A 19,185-nucleotide genomic window follows, 5' to 3' on the forward strand; every position below is an offset into this window, starting at 1 on the left:
AACGTTTCTTGCTTTTAGTTTTCTCCACAACCCACAGGGATTGTAGTCCTCCAAATCAGATCCCTTCATCCTTCAAAGTAGATCCTCTCCTGTTCTCCAGTTCCCCTAGAAAGAATCTGATTTGGTTGTTTCCACAGCTGGGATTCCTAAGGAATTCACTGTTTCTCTTCTCCTGCTCACTGGGTTTCTTAGGAAGAATAATATTGAACACTCAAGAAATGGCAGGGCAAGAATAAGAGAGTGTTTTGGATGATTTGACTTCGAAGAAATGTTATGACTCCAGTCCTCAATTTAAGCTCATGACCCACCACCTCCCCCAGGACGTTTTTGCTGACCACCCTAGCCCACACTTTACCTCCTTCTTCTAACAGTACAGTGAGAGTTATATGGCCTAGCTCCCAATTGGAGCCAGCTTGGCACTTCTTTTTTCCACATTGATTACCCTCCCTGTCCCCATTGTCTTCCACCAGACTGTGAAGACCCTCAAGAACAAGGACCATACCTTCTCTTCCTGTCTCCCCTACAGTTCCTAACACAGGATTAGACATGTAAGAGACATGCATTAGGCATACCTATACATACAACTCTTATTCATTTTATAAACCAGGAAATAAAAGTGAGAGATGGAAGAAGGAGGGTCCTAAGTGGCAGGGGAAAGGATATCCTAGAATGTCAAGAGCTAGAAAGGACTTTTTCACCCTTACTTTAGAGATGAAAACAACTTGTTCAGGTTCACATAGTGAGTTGGGCATGGACTTGAGGTCAAGGCTGAAGGACTGAAGTCAGATAGACATCAGACATATAACTAGCAATCCTCTGGTTGGGGAGGAGCACCTATAGTGAAGTGGAGGGATACAGGACCATGCTAGAAAGGCTCACCTGGGCTGCAGCTTCCTAGGAAGAAAGCTTGAATTTTGGCTGCTTATATAACCTTGTTCTAACTAGGTTAACTAGCCCCTGTTGTTTTTCAGCTGCCAAAGGACTAGGGTACTAAGCTCCTCAAAATTTTGATGCCCTAGTACAAAGCCCCACTTTAACATAGTTACAAATTCTTGAGTATATGCAATCCATAGGTAACAAATAGGATATTGGGGGAGAAGGAAGGGGAAATACATATCTATATCTCAGATTTTGGCCAAATTGCCTCTCCAATAGTTCAGTGGACTGGATATGTACGACGCTCCGTCAGCTCTTCCTCAGCTCTCCTTCCTGGAGACAGAATTTCTCCAAGGCTCCACTGCCCCCCACCTTCTCCTCCCCAACCCAGGATACCCAGATCCTGTGCCATCAAATCAGAGACATGGCAACTTTCTTTTAAAATTAAGACCTTTTTTTTTTTTAATTAATGTGTGCCTGCGAGTTTGCCTGAAGGGGCAGGGTGGGGAGGGTTGCCCAGGGAGATACTCATGTGAAAGGGGATAGAAACCAAATCACACCAGTATCTTGACAAAAAAAAAAAAAGCAAATAAAAAAAAACGCAAAAGATTCTCCACGCCATTGCAGGGGGATCGGGGGAGGAGGGGTTTTGGAGAAAGAAATCAACAAAGGAATTCCCAAAATAACTTAAACTTAAAACACAAATGGAAAAAGGGGGGAAAAAAACAAAAAACCCCACGAGAATAATAAAGTTCACTACTGCCTCCCAGGTATGTCCCTTCTCTCCCCCTCTGAGGTCTCTCTCCTTCCTGGTGGACTGGTGGTCATTTGCAACGACAACAGAAAACTGAAACTCAGGTGTTGGTAGGTTTTTCAGGCTGGAATCGCAAGGTATCCCTCCCCTTTCCTGCTTAAAAGCTGGTCCGTGGTTTGCTGCTGGGGTGGGCCCGCCCTGGGCAGTGGCGTCTATGCGTGTCCACTCTCCTGGCTGTTGTCCTTGGCCTGGGGCCTGATGTAGACACTGACCAGAGCCTTGGCCTCTCGACCCTCGGGAGGCTTTGGGTTACCAGGCCTGCGATGTTGGTAGCTGAAGTGGCAGCGGAAACAGCGCTGTGGCGACTGCTGGCTCCGGTTCCTTTTGCCCTTGTTGTGGTTCTCCTTGTTGTCCTCCGGCCCCTCAGTGCGCATAGTAGGTCCCCATCGGCCGGCCCCAGCACCACGCAGCGGAGGCCTCCCTTCCCGGAACCCACCACGCCGACCCACGCGACTCTGTTCCCCACCGCCCGCCAGCTCGGTGTCGGCGCCATCCGCTGGACCTCGTCTCAGGGCCAGAGCCACATACTGCGACCGACGGGCAAAGTGGAGTGGGTACGATGGACGGCGGGGGACGCAGCTCTTCCACGCGTCGTGCTCCCCCGCCTGCGGAGCGCCATTGGCGGGCTTCTCGGGGCCTTCGGCTCTCAGGCAGCTGGTGCGGCTTTTGCGGGGGGCCTGCTGGGATGGCCCTCCACTGCTGCGGGCTGGCCCCCGGCGGTACTCGCTGCGGTCAGCCGCGTATTTGCTCCCTTGCACCGGAGTGCCTCCGGGCCCGGTGACGTTGGCTGCCTCCACGCCCTTCTCCCCTTCCACCACATCAAACTCCACCGGCTCGCCATCCCCAACGCTCCGGAGGTACTTGCGCGGGTTGTTCTTCTTGATTGCCGTCTGGTGAACAAAGACGTCTTCCTTGGTGTCGTCCCGGTTGATGAAACCGTAACCGTTCCTCACATTGAACCATTTCACTGTCCCCCAGACCTTGGTCGCAAGCACTTTCTTCTCTCTGGTCGGAACCAGGGTGGGACAGGCCTCGACCCCTTTGCTTTCAGAGCCAATGAGGGGACCCTCCGGTCGAGGTTGGGCCATGGCTGTGGCCACAGCGGGAGAAGTGGCACTCTTCATCTCCGTCTACCCCAGGGGCGCTGACCTCCGGAGCCCCAGCCACTCCTGCTCCTTTTTCCACCACCCCTCCGGCCCCCCACCCCCAACCGTGGCCCAGTCCTCTGGTGGGGGGGGACGGCCGCTAAGGCCGCGAGGCTTCCCCGGGGTCGTTCTCTCCCACACCCTCCACACCTAATCCCCGCTCAACCTGACATCTCTGAGGAGCTAGGAAGGCAAAGAGGTAAGTTTTATAGAGGCCGCTAGCCAATTGAGAAGATGCTCTCAAGGCCTACAGTTAGGCTGGTGGGGATTGGCCAGCCCAAAGGTAGGTCACAATGGTGTGAATCTGTGCCTCTTCGACCCCGGGAAAGGGGGAGGGGAGATAGAATTCTCCTGAGAGGTGGGAGAGAGGACCTTGGGAGAGTGAGGAGATGCAACTTGGAATCCTAAAACTCATCAGTTCCGATTCTTCTATTAGCCTATTACCTATTACCAAGGGTCTTGCTTAATCATGTGAAATGGACACGGCAGAACAAGTCTTCCTTAATTTTAGGAAGAAGAAGCAGAGAAAAGTAGCTTGATCAGAGTTGGCCTTTCCTTTCCTTGATACTCACATGGTATGAAGAAATGAGCCTTCCTTTAGTGCTGGTATGAATCATAGGTATAAATATGTAGTACTGTTGTTGGGTATTTTGTTATTGTTGTTTGGGGTTGTCTTCAGTCATGTCTAACTCTTCATGACCCCATTCTTGGCAAAGAAACTGGAGAGGTTTCCTTCTCTAGCTCATTTTACAGATGAGGAAATTGAGGCAAACAGGGTGAAGTGACTTGCCCAGGGTCTCACAGCTAGTGGATGTCTGAAGTCAGATTTGAGTTCTGGTGGAGTACTCTATCCTCTGCCTCACCTAACTAGCCTTGTTGGGTATTAGTACACCTTATAGTACACACAATGGTGTGGATCTGTGCCTCTTCGACCCTGGGAAAGGGGGAAGGGAGATAGAATTCTCCTAAGAGGTGGGAGAGAGGACCTTGGGAGAGTGAGGAGATGCAAAATTAGTTGCAAAGTGAGATTTGGGAGTCACAACCTTAGAAATAATCTAATGCAATGGTTCTTAAACTTTTTTTGCCTCCGGACCCCTTTACACCCTTAAAAATTATTGCATACCGTCCTGCAAGAGTTTCCTTTATGCAAGTTATATCTATCCATATTGATCATATTAAAAAATGAAAACATCTTAGTATTATTATGAAAATAGTTTTGACCCCATGGATTTTCTGAAAGGGTATAAACTTTATTGGATTCAGAGCTGGAAAAACCTTAGAAATAATTCTATTTGGTGGTTCTTAAACTTTTTTTGATCTCAGGACCCCTTTACATGCTTTGAAAGTTATTACAGACCATCCCACAAAAGAGCTTTCATTTATATGGGTTATGTCTATCCATACTGATCATATCAAAAAATGAAAACATCTTAGTATTATTGTGAAAATAGTTTTGACCTCATGGATTCCCATGAAAGGGTCTCGGGAATCTCCAGATATAACATGTTGAGAACCATAGATCTAGTCTCAACTTCATTTCATAGAAGAGGAAATTGTCTGAGGCTGAGAGAAATTATCACACAAGTAGTAAGGAGTAGAGGCTGAGACCTAATTATATATTTTTAAAATTTACTCTTTTTTTTTCTTGCCACACTTCTACAACTTATCAGTCAGTCAACAAGCATTGTGCGCCAGGTGCTTTGCTAAGTGCTGGGGACACCAAAACAAAATCCATTTTCCCTCAAGGAGTTTACATTGTCATGGGAAACACAGTACATGTGTATGTGTGTATGTGTATGTTTATATATGTATATACATGTACATGTATACATGTGTGTGGATAGGTGTACATAGGTTTATATGTTTGTAGGATCTTCATCCAGGTCACAACCCACTAATACCTATGGGTGTCCCTCAAGGTTCAGTCTGGACCCTCTTCTCCCTCTATACTATTTCACTTGGTGATCTTATCAGCTCCCATGGATTTAATTAACCATCTCTATGCTGATGATTCTCAAATCCACTTATCCTGCCCCAACATCTCTGCTACCCTCCAGTCCCACATCTTCAACTGCCTTGAACTGGATGTCCAGTAGACATCTAAAACCCAACTTATCTAAAACAGAATTAATTATTTTTCTCCCTAAACTCTCCCCCCCCCGCTTCTAAACTTCCCTATTACTGTTGAGAGTACCACCATCCTCCCAGTCCCCTAAGCTTACATCCTCAACTCCTCACTATCTCTCACTCCCCCTATATCCAAACTGTTGCCAAGGCCTGTCAGTTACACCCTTGAAGCATCTTTCAAGTACACTCTCTTCTTTCCTCTAACATTAACACCATCATGGTGCACCTTAGACACTTACTACTTGCATGACTCTGGGCATATCACCCAACCTCTCAGCCTCAGTCTTTCCAAATCTGTGAAATGGGGATAATAATAACATCTACCTCACAGGGTTGTTGTGAGGATTGAATGAGATAATATATGCACATTATCTTGCAAACCTTAAAGTACTATATGAGTAATAGCTATTATTATTATCATTATTCTTATTAACAAATGTCAGTGGTTGGAGGCATACAACTGTCAGCACCTGGGAGCATGCCTTCCACAAGGATGAGGACTCATGGGGAAAATGTGAAGCTAGAAGGGAACTGGGGTTATCATCAGATCCCATATTTCCCAATAGCTAATCCAGGAACTAGGACCAGTCTGCAAAGAATAAATCCACAAAACCTTAACCACCAAAGGTCCTTCCTTCTTAAAACCTGTCATGCTGCCAAAATGAGCCCACCACTTCCTCCTCCTCATTTTTCCTTCTTCTTGTTCCTCACACCCAGATCCTGATGCCAGCATCCTGAGCATCTAAAGGTCACAATCCTGAGAAAATGAAAGGCAGAGGGGTCCATGGCAGAACTTTGAGAGATGGAGTCTGGGGTGGGAAACATTGCTCTGGTCTATCCTCACTTTACAGAATGGGAAGGTGACACCTGGAGAGAGAAAGGCCCAAGCCCAGGGTCATCCAGCCAGTTAGTGGCAGAATGAGAACTAGACCCCAGGACCTCAGACCACTCCATGTCCTTTTCTCTTTATGGGGGCAGTGTAAGGTAATGTAACCAGCACTGACTGGGTTTGGGAGTCAGGGAGTCAGGGAATCAGGAGAGATTAGGGTCTAGATTTTGACCATACTGCTAACTCTCTGTGTGGCCTTATGTGGCCTCTGTTAGCCTCAGTTTCCTCATCAGTAAAATGGCCATCATCATATAGGGTTGTTGTTATGAGGCATGCACTGTATGTGACTTCTAGTGCTGTGGAAGTTTGACTTATTATTATTACAATGGCCAGAGAATAAACTGGGCAAGCTCTGGGAGGCCCATCCCCTTCCTCCTTTTCCCAGTTGTCTACCAGGGGAAACACTGAGAACGCCCGGGGATGGGCTACTCTGAGATGAGCTCATGGCCTGGGGAGGATGTCTGGGAGGAGGCCTGGTGGAGCTGGGAGGGTGGGGTGCTGTGGGAACTCTCCTCCCAGCCTCCTCTCGCCTGGCCCTGCCCAGGATTTGGCGGGACAGAGCTGTGTGGGACTGACAGAATCGTAAAGGGGCCTGTCAGCTCAAAGTTGGAGGGGCGAACTCCACCCAGAGAAAGAGGAAGGAGCAAGAGAGGCCCTGGGCAGACAAGGAAAGGCCAAGTCCCTGGGACATTTCCCACTGACCCAAAAAAACCTTGGCTTCAGCCAGATCAAGGAGGCCAGGGGACCATGTGCTGGAGACTACTTGGCCCTAGAACCAAGGGACCACACTGTCAACTCCTGCTCCCCTTTCTCCCTTTGAGATGAGGTCCACAGGACAGAGGGTCCAAGAGGCTCCCTCCATGACAACCTCCACTTGATTCAATTCAGGATGGCTTTACCAAGTTTCCACTATGTATGAGCTGGTGGTAGGTTCCACAAGAATGAGATCCAGGCCCTGCCCCCCGGGGACCCCTCAAGTGAGAAGGAATAGATAAGATTTCATAAGTAACATGGCAAAAGGCCCACGCAGTATGGGTCAGAAAGTGCCTTCTGTAGAAGGTCAATGTAGGGCAAGTTTAGTGTGGGCTGGGATGGTATAGTCAGTCAATCAATGGTGAGCCAAGCACTGTGCTAAATGCTGGGGATACAAAGAAAGGCAAAAGACAGTTCCTGCCCCCAGGGAGAATGTTATCCAAAAGGAGAGACCACAGGCAAACAACCATGTACAAACAAGCTATAGACAGAATAAATTGGAGATAGTCAATAGAGGGAAGACTCTAACACCAATAGGGATCCCTATAGGAAGACTTCCTGGAAGATGGGGGCACAAAATGAGGTCCTGGAAAACCAAGGAGATTTGTATATGCCAGAAGTGGGGTGGGGACATTCCAAACAAGAATGAAGAATAGAAGCACTGTGATGAATGGAAGAGTCACTGAATGTAATGTCAGAGAACCTGAGTCTGGATTCCAAGAGTATGTGGTAGATAAATAGACAATCAGAAAGGAAGGAAGGAAAGGAGAAGGAAGGGAAGGGAAGGGAGAGAGGAAGGGAAAGAAGGAAGGAAGGAAGGAAGAGAAGAAAGAGAAAAGGGATGAAAGTTGGATAGATAGATAAAGCATTTTCTAAGTGCTTACTATGTGCCAAGTATTGTGTTAAAGGGATAAAAATACAAACAAAAATAGAGAGTCCTTATCCTCAAAGTGCTTATATTCTAATAGGGGAAGATAACATGAAAAAGGGAGCAGAAACCATGAGGTAAGGCTGAAAAATCTGCAGTCAGGAATACAGCCAGGAGAGAAGTGAGTATGGATGAGCTGGGCTCTTCATGAAATCCTAAGGTCGGAAGGAAATGCACCAATTCCAGGAGGGACTGAAAGGTCTGAGTCATCTTGGGAAGGCTGGTTGTCATAGGTGAAAGAGGAGCAGAGTTGGGGTAGAAGTGAGCTTCCATGGCCTGGTCTTTTCATGAAATGGCAGTGCCAGTCAGGAACTCACCAGTCACATTGTGACTCTTGGCAAGGCCTTTGAGTGTTCTGAGCCTCACTCATACTTAACCAAGAAGCCCCTGGGTGATGTATCTTCAAGCAGTGGCCATCCAGCCTTTGACTAAGGACCTCCAATGAAACCTTTATTTACAGGTTAGACAACTAGGTGGCTCAGTGGATACCGTACTGGACCTAGAGGTGGGGAAAAGTGAATTTAAATCCTTAAAAACTAGTTGTGTGAGGTTGAACAAGTAAATCTCTTAACTTCACTCAGTTCATCTATAAAATGGGTGCCTACCTCTCAGGATAGTTGTGAGGATCAAAAGAACTAATACATTATACTGATAGGTAGATAGATATAGATAGATAGACAGACAGACAGACAGATAGATAGATAGATAGATAGATAGATGGATAATTGATAGATAAATAACATGCATTATATAGAAACCATTTTCATTATTGTTAGGATTATATTATCTTACTTCATCCTCTGTAAAATGAAGGGTTTAGACAAGATAACCTCTAAGGTCCTTTTAGTTTTATACAGATTGCCATTCAGGTGGCCCCACCAAACCCCCTGGTGGATCTAAACCAAGGCCACAGGCTGACTTAGTGGCATGAGCAGAAGAACAGCTCATGTCTCTCCCAGGCTCTGTGGAACCCATCTACAATCTTCTTCCTTTCCTAGGTGAGCAATCAGATGTACAGAGCTCAGAGAAGGCCCTGTGCTGGGAGAGCTGGGAATAAGCTTTGACTCTGACACCATGTGATCCTGGGCAAGTCACTTGCCCGTCTGGGGCCTCAGTTTTATCCTCTTAATATGAATGGGTTGTGTTAGAAGGCCTTTAAAATGGCCACCAACTCTGGCATTCTAGAACTCTGTGACTTGTCCCCAGGAGCCACATAGTGAGTTTGTGACCCTAACCTCTTTTCACCACACAATGAAGCTCTTCTCATCATCTGCTTTGTTTCTAGACTTAGATCTAGTCGTAGAATCTTTGAGTTAGAAGAAATCCTGCAAAGTCATCTGGTCCCTGGCCCATAGATAACCAAAGAAGGAACCCCTCGTCCAATGTTCTGGACAGGTGGCAGTCTCAAATTCTTTTTGCCCACTATGGGGTAGTTCTTTTTTCAGAAAGATCTTCCTTCTGTCGAGCTATAGTTTGGCTTCCTGTAACCTTCTCTCACTGGTCCCAGTTCAGCCTTCACCACAGCAACACAAGTAAAAGGAACTCTTTTACAAATGATGAAAATGAGGCCCGGAGAGGTTGAGCAATCTTGCTCAAGATTACATATACAAGTAGCAAGTCGCAGAAACAGATTTTGAACCCAGGTCTCCTATCTATAGATGTAAAACTCTTTCTACAACATCATGGTCCATTTTTTTTAGAGAATGGAAAAACTGAGGCATTGAACTTGTAAATGTGGTGCATTTCATGGAGAGCCAGGATGATGGTGGGGAGGGGAGGGTTTAACCATGGTTTAATTTGGCTGCTGTGGTGAGATTTAGAGAGACACTCTGGAGAGAAACAGGAAGGCAAGACAATCTGTCATCTTGGGAAGCCCCAAAACCTACTGGAGAAACAGGACTCAGAAAACCACATGAGAAAGATTTTAAGTGTTAGGTTGCATGGTCCAGTTGGATAGGCAGTAGGATCTTTGAGAAGAGAGAGATTGTTGTGGGATGGGGCTATTTTGTAAAGGCCTTCTGGGCAGGAGGAAATACCTTTGGAATTGGGAAATTTGATTTGGCAATGGGACATCTGGGGTAAAGGGGTCATGGCATCAGAATTTTTGTAGAGTTTCACAGCCAGAAGGGACGTCAAAGATCATCTAGTCCAATTGTCACCATTGACAGCTAATATATCCATAGCACTTCAACTTTGCATAGTATTTTACATGTATTATCTCACTCCATTCTCAAAATAACTAGGTGCAGACTTAGATAGAAATCTTCCTCTCCTTCCTGACAAGTTAACGGTCCAACCTCTTCTTGAATACTTTCAATAATGAGTGATTCACTACCTTTCTAAGCAGCTGTTCCCCCTTGAGGCAGCTCCAATTGTTAGATGATTTGTCCTTATATGGAGTCAAAATCTTCCTCTGTCCAATGCCCACTCCCTGTTCTCACTTTTGTGCTCTAGGTCCAAGCAAAATGAATCAAACCCTTCTTTTCTATTGGCCACCCTTTCATATTTGAAAACAGTTATCATGCCTCCCCTAAGGTTTCTCTATTCCAAGCTAAATGTCTCCAGTCTTCAAAATGGTTCTTAGATTACCTAATACTTCCTGCCATATTGGTCACACTCTTCTAGATACACTGCAACTTGTTAAAATTCCTCTTTAAATGTGGCTACGAATTGCAGCACAGTACTCCAGAAGTCGATCTGCCCAGGGCAGAGGACTCCTCATTTAGAGGACTCTGCCTCTTTTTAATGGAACCTTATTCTTTTTAATTGAAAACATTTTTGTATCTTTTGTTTTTCCATCACCTAAAATTCTCTGTGTTCCTCTCCTCCTCCCAGAGATCCATCCCATGTTACAAGGAATTTCTTTTAAAAGAAAAGGAATAAGATGAGAAAAACTATGTAGGCAAAGCTGATCAATACATCCAAAGACCTTGAAAATAATTTCCCACACCCATGGACCTACAGCTTCTGCAAAGGAATGGAGGGGAAGTGTCTTCTCACATCTCCTCTTTGGAGCCAAGCTCATTCTCCATGGTTTTGCAACAATCAGATGTTTGCTTGGTGGTTGTCATCCTTTCCATATACACTATTGTAGTGACTGAGTCTATTGTTTCTTGGCCCAGCTTCCTCCACTCTTCATCAGCTCCCATGAATCACTTCCTGCTTCTCTGTATTCATCATATTTGTCATTTCTAATAGCACAGGAAGATTTCATTACATCCACATACTACTATTTGTTCAGCCATCCCCCGATGGATGAGTGTCTACTTTGTTTCCCATCCTTGGCTACCACAAAAATGTATACAGAGGCCTTCTTCTTGTCAATGACCTCTTTGGGGGGTGAGTTTAGTAGTGGGTTAAAGGGTATAAACATTTTAGTCATTTTATTTGTGTAACCATGTCTGGGCATGCCCAGTTTGACTAACGCGGAAGCACCCTTGTAGGGCCGTGGATCAGGTCTAGATTGCCTAACATGGAGGCCCTACCACGTGGGTGGGGGTAGTCACCTTTGACTGGCTGGCTGCCTGCCTCGGTGAAACTGGAGAGACTGAGCCATTCACTCCCTTTCTGCTGCTCTCTTGGCTGTGTCCAGAGGGCAACATCTCAGTTCACCCACAATGAGGATGCCATGAACAGAACTTAACCAACAGGGGAAGGACTTTTCTTTCCCTGCTCCCTCTCTTTTATCTCAGTTTTTAGGAATAGGCCTGGGGGTCTTTGTTTCTATTCTGTGTTGATCACGGCTTTCAGTTTGGGGTGCTGGGAGATGATCCCCAGGGACCTCGAGTTCCAGCCACAATTGCATATGGGATGATACAGCCAGACAGGCCTCATGGAAGCCCTGAGAAGCCAGGGTGCCTGGGGCTTGAGCCCAAGGGGAATTTTGGACTTGAAATTGGAATTATGAGCTATAGGCACTGAGCTAAACTATGAACCTAAACCCTTTCCCCTACTCAGAGAATGAGGTGATTCAAAGGGAGGGGGGATCAAGCCCCACCTGACAGTGGGAATAAGTGTGTATATTTGTGATGATACCTTTTGAAGTAAATATTTCTGCATAAAAGCTAATATGACTTTTAGTGGCTGAATGAACTGAGTGCAGGGAGACACCCCCCTACAATTGAGGGAACAGCATCAGTGGTGGCTGGAGCCCTTTGAGGCGCCTTGACACCTAGGTGTCTAGATACCTCCCAATCCCTTTTAGAGTACAGGAGAACCCTGTGGGTCAGATGGTGAAGTCTAACCTACCCGGCCTTCAGGCAGTGGGGGCCAAGCCTGTGTTACATTTGCATAATAATGAATTGATTTCCGAAATGATCATACTGATTCACAGCTCCTCCAACAGTGCCTTAGAGTGTCTACCTTTAAGGGAGATTTTCTTAATCAGAAGCAGAGGCAGCCTGGTATAAGAATGAAAAGAGGAGATCTAGAATCAGAAGACTTAGATTAGAATGCCAGCCCTGCCACTTTGGCCAAATAATTTTACCTGCCTGGGCCCCAGTTTCCTCATCTGTGAAATGGGGACAATGATCCTTGCCCTCCCTCTATCAGAGGGTTGTTGGGGAAAAAAGCACTGTATAAACCTCGCAGCACCATAGAAATAGGAGTTATTGTTATGATTATCATTATTATTGTTATCATTATTATTGAGCACAGGCCCCAGCAACCCTGGCCAGACACTGTTGGAAGGAGCCCTGTCTTTTAAACAAGGTGATGACGGCATGTGTGTGTGTGCTTGTGTGTCCCTTCCCCAGCCCCTAGGCCTCTCCCTGGAGCCGTAAGAGCTCAAGATATGTAGAGCACAGCCATAATCACCCAATTATTATTCCATTCCATGGCAACAAGCTGGAAATGCAGTGGGCTGCCCGGTTTATGTTCCTGAACTCCCAGCCAAGGCAAACTCAGCCTACCCATGGGAGAGTCCCCCTCCCCGACCATCCCCTCTCCGAGAAACTCAGGCCCATTACCTAATTATGGCCAGGATCCACCCGCAAGCCACTTCTGAGCCGCCCAAGTTATCTGGTAGCACCTTCTGAAGGGGCACTTGCCCCGGGACCTAAAGGTCAGGGGCCAAGATGTCCTTTCCCTCCCCTTACCCTGGTCCCCACGTACCTCAGAGGAAGGATTCCATTGAGAGGGGTAAAGAGTTGAGAGCCCTGAGCACCGGCAGAGGTTGAAACTGGAAGGGAAGGAACTGTTAGGACGATTAGAGGGTGAAGTTTGGGAATGGAGGGATTCAGAAAACTAGAGATCTGGGACTATGAGGATGAGAAGAAAGAGAAGGAAGACCATAGGACATCTCCAGCTGAACATCTGCTTGGGGACTTGAAAGGTATGTTGGAGGTAAGGACAGAGGGAAGCCTTGAGCCTCCTGCCTGACCAGGGGATACTGCTACACAGGGTGGTGGTGGTTGTTAGGGTTAAGTGACTTGCCCAGGGTCAAACACTCACAACGATGAGTCTTCCTGACACCAGGGCCAGTGCTCTATCCATTGCACCTCCTAGCTGCCCCATTGCAGGGTCATATATGCCAAGTACAGAATAAAGTACCAAAATTTGGTACTAAAGTACTAAACCAAGAACTAATATAGATTCTGTGAACTCAGGGGGAAATCTTCCTTGGGGCTGATGTGGTCAGTGAAAGCTTAAACCGGATGATGAAGGCAGGACAGAATTTGGGAAGGAAGAGAGGAGGGAAAAGGTCCAGGAGAAATTCCTGCCCTGGAGCAGGAGGCCTAGGATTCGGAACAGTGGGAGACATGGCAGGAATTATTTGGAATCCAGCACGTAGAGGGATTTGAATACTAGGAAATGGATTTATTCCTTGGCCATACTAGTGACATTGATGATTTTCTTTTTTTTTTTCTTTTTGGTGAGGCAATTGGGATTAAGCGACTTGCCTGGGGTCACACAGCTAGCAAGTGTCAAGTGTCTGATCTGAGACTGGGTTTGAACTCAGGTCTTCCTGACTCCAGGGCCAGTGCTCTATCCACTGCGCCACCTGGCTGCCCCAGACATTGATGATTTTCAAAGACAGTGCCTGAGGTCTTAGTGTCTCCACATCAATGGGCACCCCTCTAGATCAATTGCTCATGCCTGGATTATTGCAATGCCATATCCTAAAGTGTCTGCCCACCCTGAGTCTCTCCCCTCTCCAATCCATCCTCCATACAGCTGTCAAAGTCACATTTCACATCTGACCATGTCACTCCCTAGTTTAATAAATTCCAATGGCTCCCAATTACCACCAGTATCAAATACAAAATGCTGGTTTGGCATTTAATGGAGACAGTTGATAGAATGCCAAACCTGCAGTCAGGAAGACCTAAATTCAAATTCAGCCTCAGAAACTTAGCTGTGTGACCCTGGGCAGGTCCCTCAATTTCTGCCTCAGTTTCCTCATCTGTAAAATAACGATAATAGAACTTTTCTTCCAGCATTATGTGAGGGATCAAATGAGATAATATTTGTAAAGTGCCTTGCTAAGTTTAAAATGCTATATAAATCCTAGCTAGCTGTTATTATTATTTAAAGTCCTCAGCCTGGCTCCAACCCACCTTTCTAGCATTATCATATATTACTCTCCTTCATACCCTTTAAGATTTAGTCATACTGCCCTTCGGCTTCTCCATTTCCCATTGCCTTACCCTACCCATGCTGCTCTTCATGCCTGGAACATTCTCCATCTTTACCTCTTAACTCTGAGGAACTCATTTCCTTCAAAGCTCATCTCAGAATCGATCCCTCCATGTCCCTTTTCCTGACCTCCCCCAGCTGCTAGTGCCTCTCTCCCCACAAATTATCTTTCATTTTTTCTTTTTTAAAAAATTTTTATTAACCTTTATTTATTTTCAATACATACTTATATGTGTACATGTTGTCTCCCCCTAAAGACTGTAAGCTCCCTGAAGGCAGAGGCTATCTCATTTTTGGTCTTCATATCCCCAGTGCCTAGCACAGTCCCTGGCAAGGGGCAGACACTTAATAAATGCTTGTAAATTTGGAAGAATGGGAAAGCTGTGTGATTTACCTCCCTGAGCCTCTTTTATAAAATGAGGGGACTAGACTAGATGGTCTAAATTTTATGAACCTACATTTAATTAAAATAATATTTCAGCACAATAATTATAGCCCAAATTTTTTTTTATTACTTTAGGGTTTACGAAACACTTTGCTTTAAAAACCCCAAAGGATTCTATTGGTTCTAATTCTTTCTTACAACATCACTAATGTGAAAATATGTTTAATAGGAATGTATATGTATAGCCCATATCAGATTGTGCACTGTCTTGGGGAGGATTTTAAATTTTAAACTCAAAAGCATATGGAAGTGATTGTTGATAAATCAAAATAAATTAATAAAAAAAAAACCTAAGGGGCATCTAGGTGGCCCTGGAGTCAGGAGAACCTGAATTCAAATCCAGCTGCAGACACTTACTAGCTGTGTGATCCTGGGCAAGTTATTTAATTCTGTTTGCCTCAGTTTCCTCATCCATAAAATGAGCTGGAAAAAGAAATGGCAAACCACTCCAGTATCTTTGCTGAGAAACCTCCAAATGGGACCACAAGGAGTCTGATACAACTGAAAAATAACTGAACAAATTAAAAAAAATATGATTCTGTGCCATCTCTGCAGTCAAGATAATCTCTCTGATGTATTGACCTGTCCATGTTCCTCTTCTCTTTCTCTCTATAATATTTTCAAGTATCTATTACCTGACTATTGTCCAATCTGAATAGGAAGGAGAGAACCTAATCAGTAAGATTTTTTATTCTTAGATTACATCTAATACTTTCTTTTACCCTTTCTGTTATACTTCAAAAATATTTTTTAAATTAGCATCCATTTATCTTCTCTCCTTCCGTCTGGATCAGGGGCCTTTTCACCTTGGAACACCCCTCCCTTCTATGGCTCCCTTTCCCCATTGGTGAGTTCCTTCCAAGGTGACCTCCATTTTGGGACTTCGCAAAGGCCAGCCATGTTTCATTCCCCTCCTGGTTGTGCTTCTGACTCTCCTGTCTTTATCAACATGACCCCTCAGGGAAACCTTCTAGGCCTTTGCCTTTACCTCTTCAGCTCCCTTGGAGGTACTATCTTCCTTCATTAGAGGGTAAGCTTCTTGAGGGGAGGGACTGTTTGTCTTTTTGCTCATATTTGCGTATGAGCAGTTAATGCAGTGTCTGCTGCAATGGTGAAAGCTTAATAATGGCGTGTTGCCTTCTTATTCCTTTTTGCCTATCTGCCTTCCCAACTCCTGCCCTAATTGAAAAAGGAAGGAAGGAAGGAAGGAAGGAAGGAAGGAAGGAAGGAAGGAAGGAAGGAAGGAAGGAAGGAAGGAAGGAAGGAAGGAAGGAAGGAAGGAAGGAAGGAAGGAAGGAAAGAAGGAAGGAAGGAAGGAAGGGAGAAAGAGTGAGTGAGAGAGAGAGAAAAGAAAAGAAACAAAACTTTTGAAGAAATATTCGTAATTAAGCAAATCAGATTCCCATCTTACTATATAAAACTGTATGTCTCATCCTGCATATTCTGTGGTGGTTTTCATATAATGTCATGAATAATCAGTTATTTGTGCTTGTGTTTTATTCATTCATTTCTTCCCCCTCTTCTAAGACCAGCACTGACCTTAGCCCTTCAAAGGACTTGAAGGAATTGTCTATATTCATCCCTGATTTTATTTTGATTTATAATGTGTTTTCCATGCACTTTGCTGACCAGTAGTTTCCAGGTCGATATCCTAGCCTATCTTCTTGGACATAGCTGAATAATCCATCATTTATGGTCCTGAGGCTCTTGCTGGCCCCTGCCTTTAAGGGCCACTTGATTACACCAAATTAGCTCTCCTATTAGATTTACTGAATCTTCTCCACTAAAATTCCTTAATCCACATACTTCCATTAGGTTGGAAAACAGGAGATAAGGGAGCTAATTACAGATAAATCCTGTGAAAATCCCCATGTCACCTACGGTAACATGGCTAACATAGGCAAACAAAACATAGGCAAAAAAAAAAAGGAGAATCAATTTTCATGATGCAAGTCCAGAAAATGCCTCTGGGGAGGATGAGAGCTGTTCTGGAGCATTTTGAGAGACAGACTAAGATAGGGGTAAGCTCTGGCAGAGTGGATATCTTTGTCCAGGATTTGGGAGGGGCCCTCTGGGGAAGAGCTTCTAGAAAGAGCATTGATCTTGGTGCCTAAGGATGGGGTTCCCATCCCATGCTGGCTATATGACTTAAGTCAAGTACCTCTACCCTTCTGAGCCTCAAGTTTCTTTACCTGTGAAATGGAGACAACATTTGCACTAATTATGTTATAAAGTTGTTATAAGAATCAACTGAGAGAATGGATGTAAAACACTTTAGAAACCATAATGAACTGCATAAATATAACTTGGGGCTCAAGCCTGTTTGAGTAAGACTTTCCTCTTCCAAGCTCTCAATGACTGACCCTCATGCAGGCATGGAGCATTGAGTAATCATTCTCCATTAATAAGGAGAGTCATATGCAAAAGACTTGAGCCCCAGGTTGCGTAAGTATCAACCAGACTTCTTCTTGCCCAAGGAATACTTAGATTCAAATCCTCCCCTTGACAGTGGTTATATGACTGCAAATAAGTTTTTTAACCTCTCAGAGCCTCAAGCCACTCTCTAAGGCTATGGTTCTTAACTTTTCCTGTGTCATGGACCACTTTGGCAGTCTGGTGAAACCTGTGGATCCTGACTCTGAATCATGTTTTTAGATACATTAAATAAAACACATAGGAAACTAATTATATTGAAATATAGCTATCAAAATAATAATTTTTAAAAAACATAAGTTCACTGACTCGATGTTAAAAACCCCTGCTCTGAGGCTATCTACTAATCCATGGATGGGATGCAATGAAGGGTGTGTTGGTAAATGTTTAATGACCAGCTCAATGGGAGAAAAAGTACATACAACACACATTTTTCTAATTTAAAAAAAAATTAGCAATGTTTTCTTTTCCCCCAAAGTACATGTTAAAATAAATTTTAGTGGTTTTTTTTAAAGTTTGCGTTCCAAATTCTATCCCTCTCTCTACTCCCCTCTCCCTGAGATGGTAAGCAATGCAATATAGATTATATATGTGAAATCATGTAAAACATTTCCATACCAGTCATTCACAACACACTTTTAAGTCAAACCTGCATCATAATTAACACTTTATCCATTACTTTCTTAAGTATAGACAATCTACAGATGAATACATCAAGCCCTGCTTTTCAGCATTTGCTGATTTCTAGGGTGCCAGGTTGTGAGCTGGCTCTAGCACACCCTAGGGTTGCAATCTAGAGCAGTGGAAGGAATTCCCATACCAGTAAATGTAGAGAATCTTGTTTAAGTTGCTACATGTACTTACTTGTCAGTAACAATGTTGCATTGCTTAAGTCTATAATTCCGCAGGTTTTATTTTTTAAATTTTAATACCTTAAGTCATGTCTTAACAGACTGTCAGGCATTAGGGACAGCGTGTATTTCTCTTTTCCCTCACTTAACACAGGACCCAGAGCGTGATAGGAGTGAAATACACACCTGTGGGTGAAGTTGCTAAGATCAGAAAACAGTAGATAACCCAAAGTAACAAATAACAGGAAAGAGTTTTCTATTTGGCTTCATTTTATGTATATCTATGTAGAGTTTCTTTTGGGGATGGAGGGAGGGGATATTTCTCTTCCTTGGTGTGATGGACTCTAAATGTAAAATCATTTAGCTAGTCAGCCTGCAGTATCATTGTTCAACTGCACTGACTTGGTACTTTCTCTTTCTATTCTGCTGCTTGGTTCTCTGGGTGCTGACCAGAGTCTGCGTATTTCCTGAGGCAGCAGGAGCCCAGATTATCCCCCAGAGCCCGGGGCTATTTCTGATGAGAATGCTTATTGGAGCAGGAAGGTTTCCTTAAATTATCTCGGGGTTATACTGCGACTATAGAATGGGTAGAGCTAGAATGGACCTGGGGAGCTACCTAGTCCAACCCCCTCCCCCCTCCCCTATTTTACCCTTGAGGAAACTGATACCCAGTGAAATTAAGTAATCAGCTCAAACTCACAGAGTTAATAAATGTCAGAGGTAAGATTTCAACCCAGGGCCTCTCCCTATAGAGGGCCTTTCCCCTGTAGCAGACCTCCTCCTAAGTTCTGGTGATGGTGATCCTGGTGATGAAGCTGCTGCTGGTATTTGTGATGATGGTGATGGGGGGTGCGGTGGGTGGTAGAGGGGAATGAAATTCTCCCTACCTTCAGGTATTCCCAGTCTGGCTAATTCACACAAGGAACAATGAGAGATACAAACAGGACATGATAAGTCAAGTATGAGATAAAAAGTAATTGAGATGAAATATATTTAGTGGCTGGCTGCCTTTAGGTTCACTCCTTCCACTCCACCAGTCTGTGGTATGGGTGGGTGTGATAGAAGCAGCCCCATATTCCTAATCTCAGGCCATTCAAGCACTGGAAGACAGGGTCCCCAGTTTCCCACACCTCTCTGGCTTCCTTTCAGCACCAAGCCTGGGGGGAAGGGAGGGAGACGCTTGTTTCAGGTGATGAAGACTGAAGCCTTTCATCATGGCTGAGAACTGAGACAAGTATGGACACATGGAGCTGGAAGAATCCAACTTCATCAGGGGTACTTCTAGGGG

General features: G+C 44.8%; 1 pseudogene; it reads right to left on the reverse strand.

Annotated features, from left to right (window-relative positions):
• Positions 1 to 1,333: 1,333 nt before the first annotated feature.
• On the reverse strand, positions 1,334 to 2,814 carry LOC110217064 (B box-binding protein pseudogene; annotated as a pseudogene).
• Between the last annotated feature and the right edge of the window lie 16,371 nt (positions 2,815 to 19,185).

Source organism: Phascolarctos cinereus, unplaced genomic scaffold (genome assembly GCF_003287225.1).
Source record: "Phascolarctos cinereus isolate Bilbo 61053 unplaced genomic scaffold, phaCin_HiC Scaffold_4;HRSCAF=312, whole genome shotgun sequence".
NCBI classification, from domain to species: Eukaryota; Metazoa; Chordata; class Mammalia; order Diprotodontia; family Phascolarctidae; genus Phascolarctos; species Phascolarctos cinereus.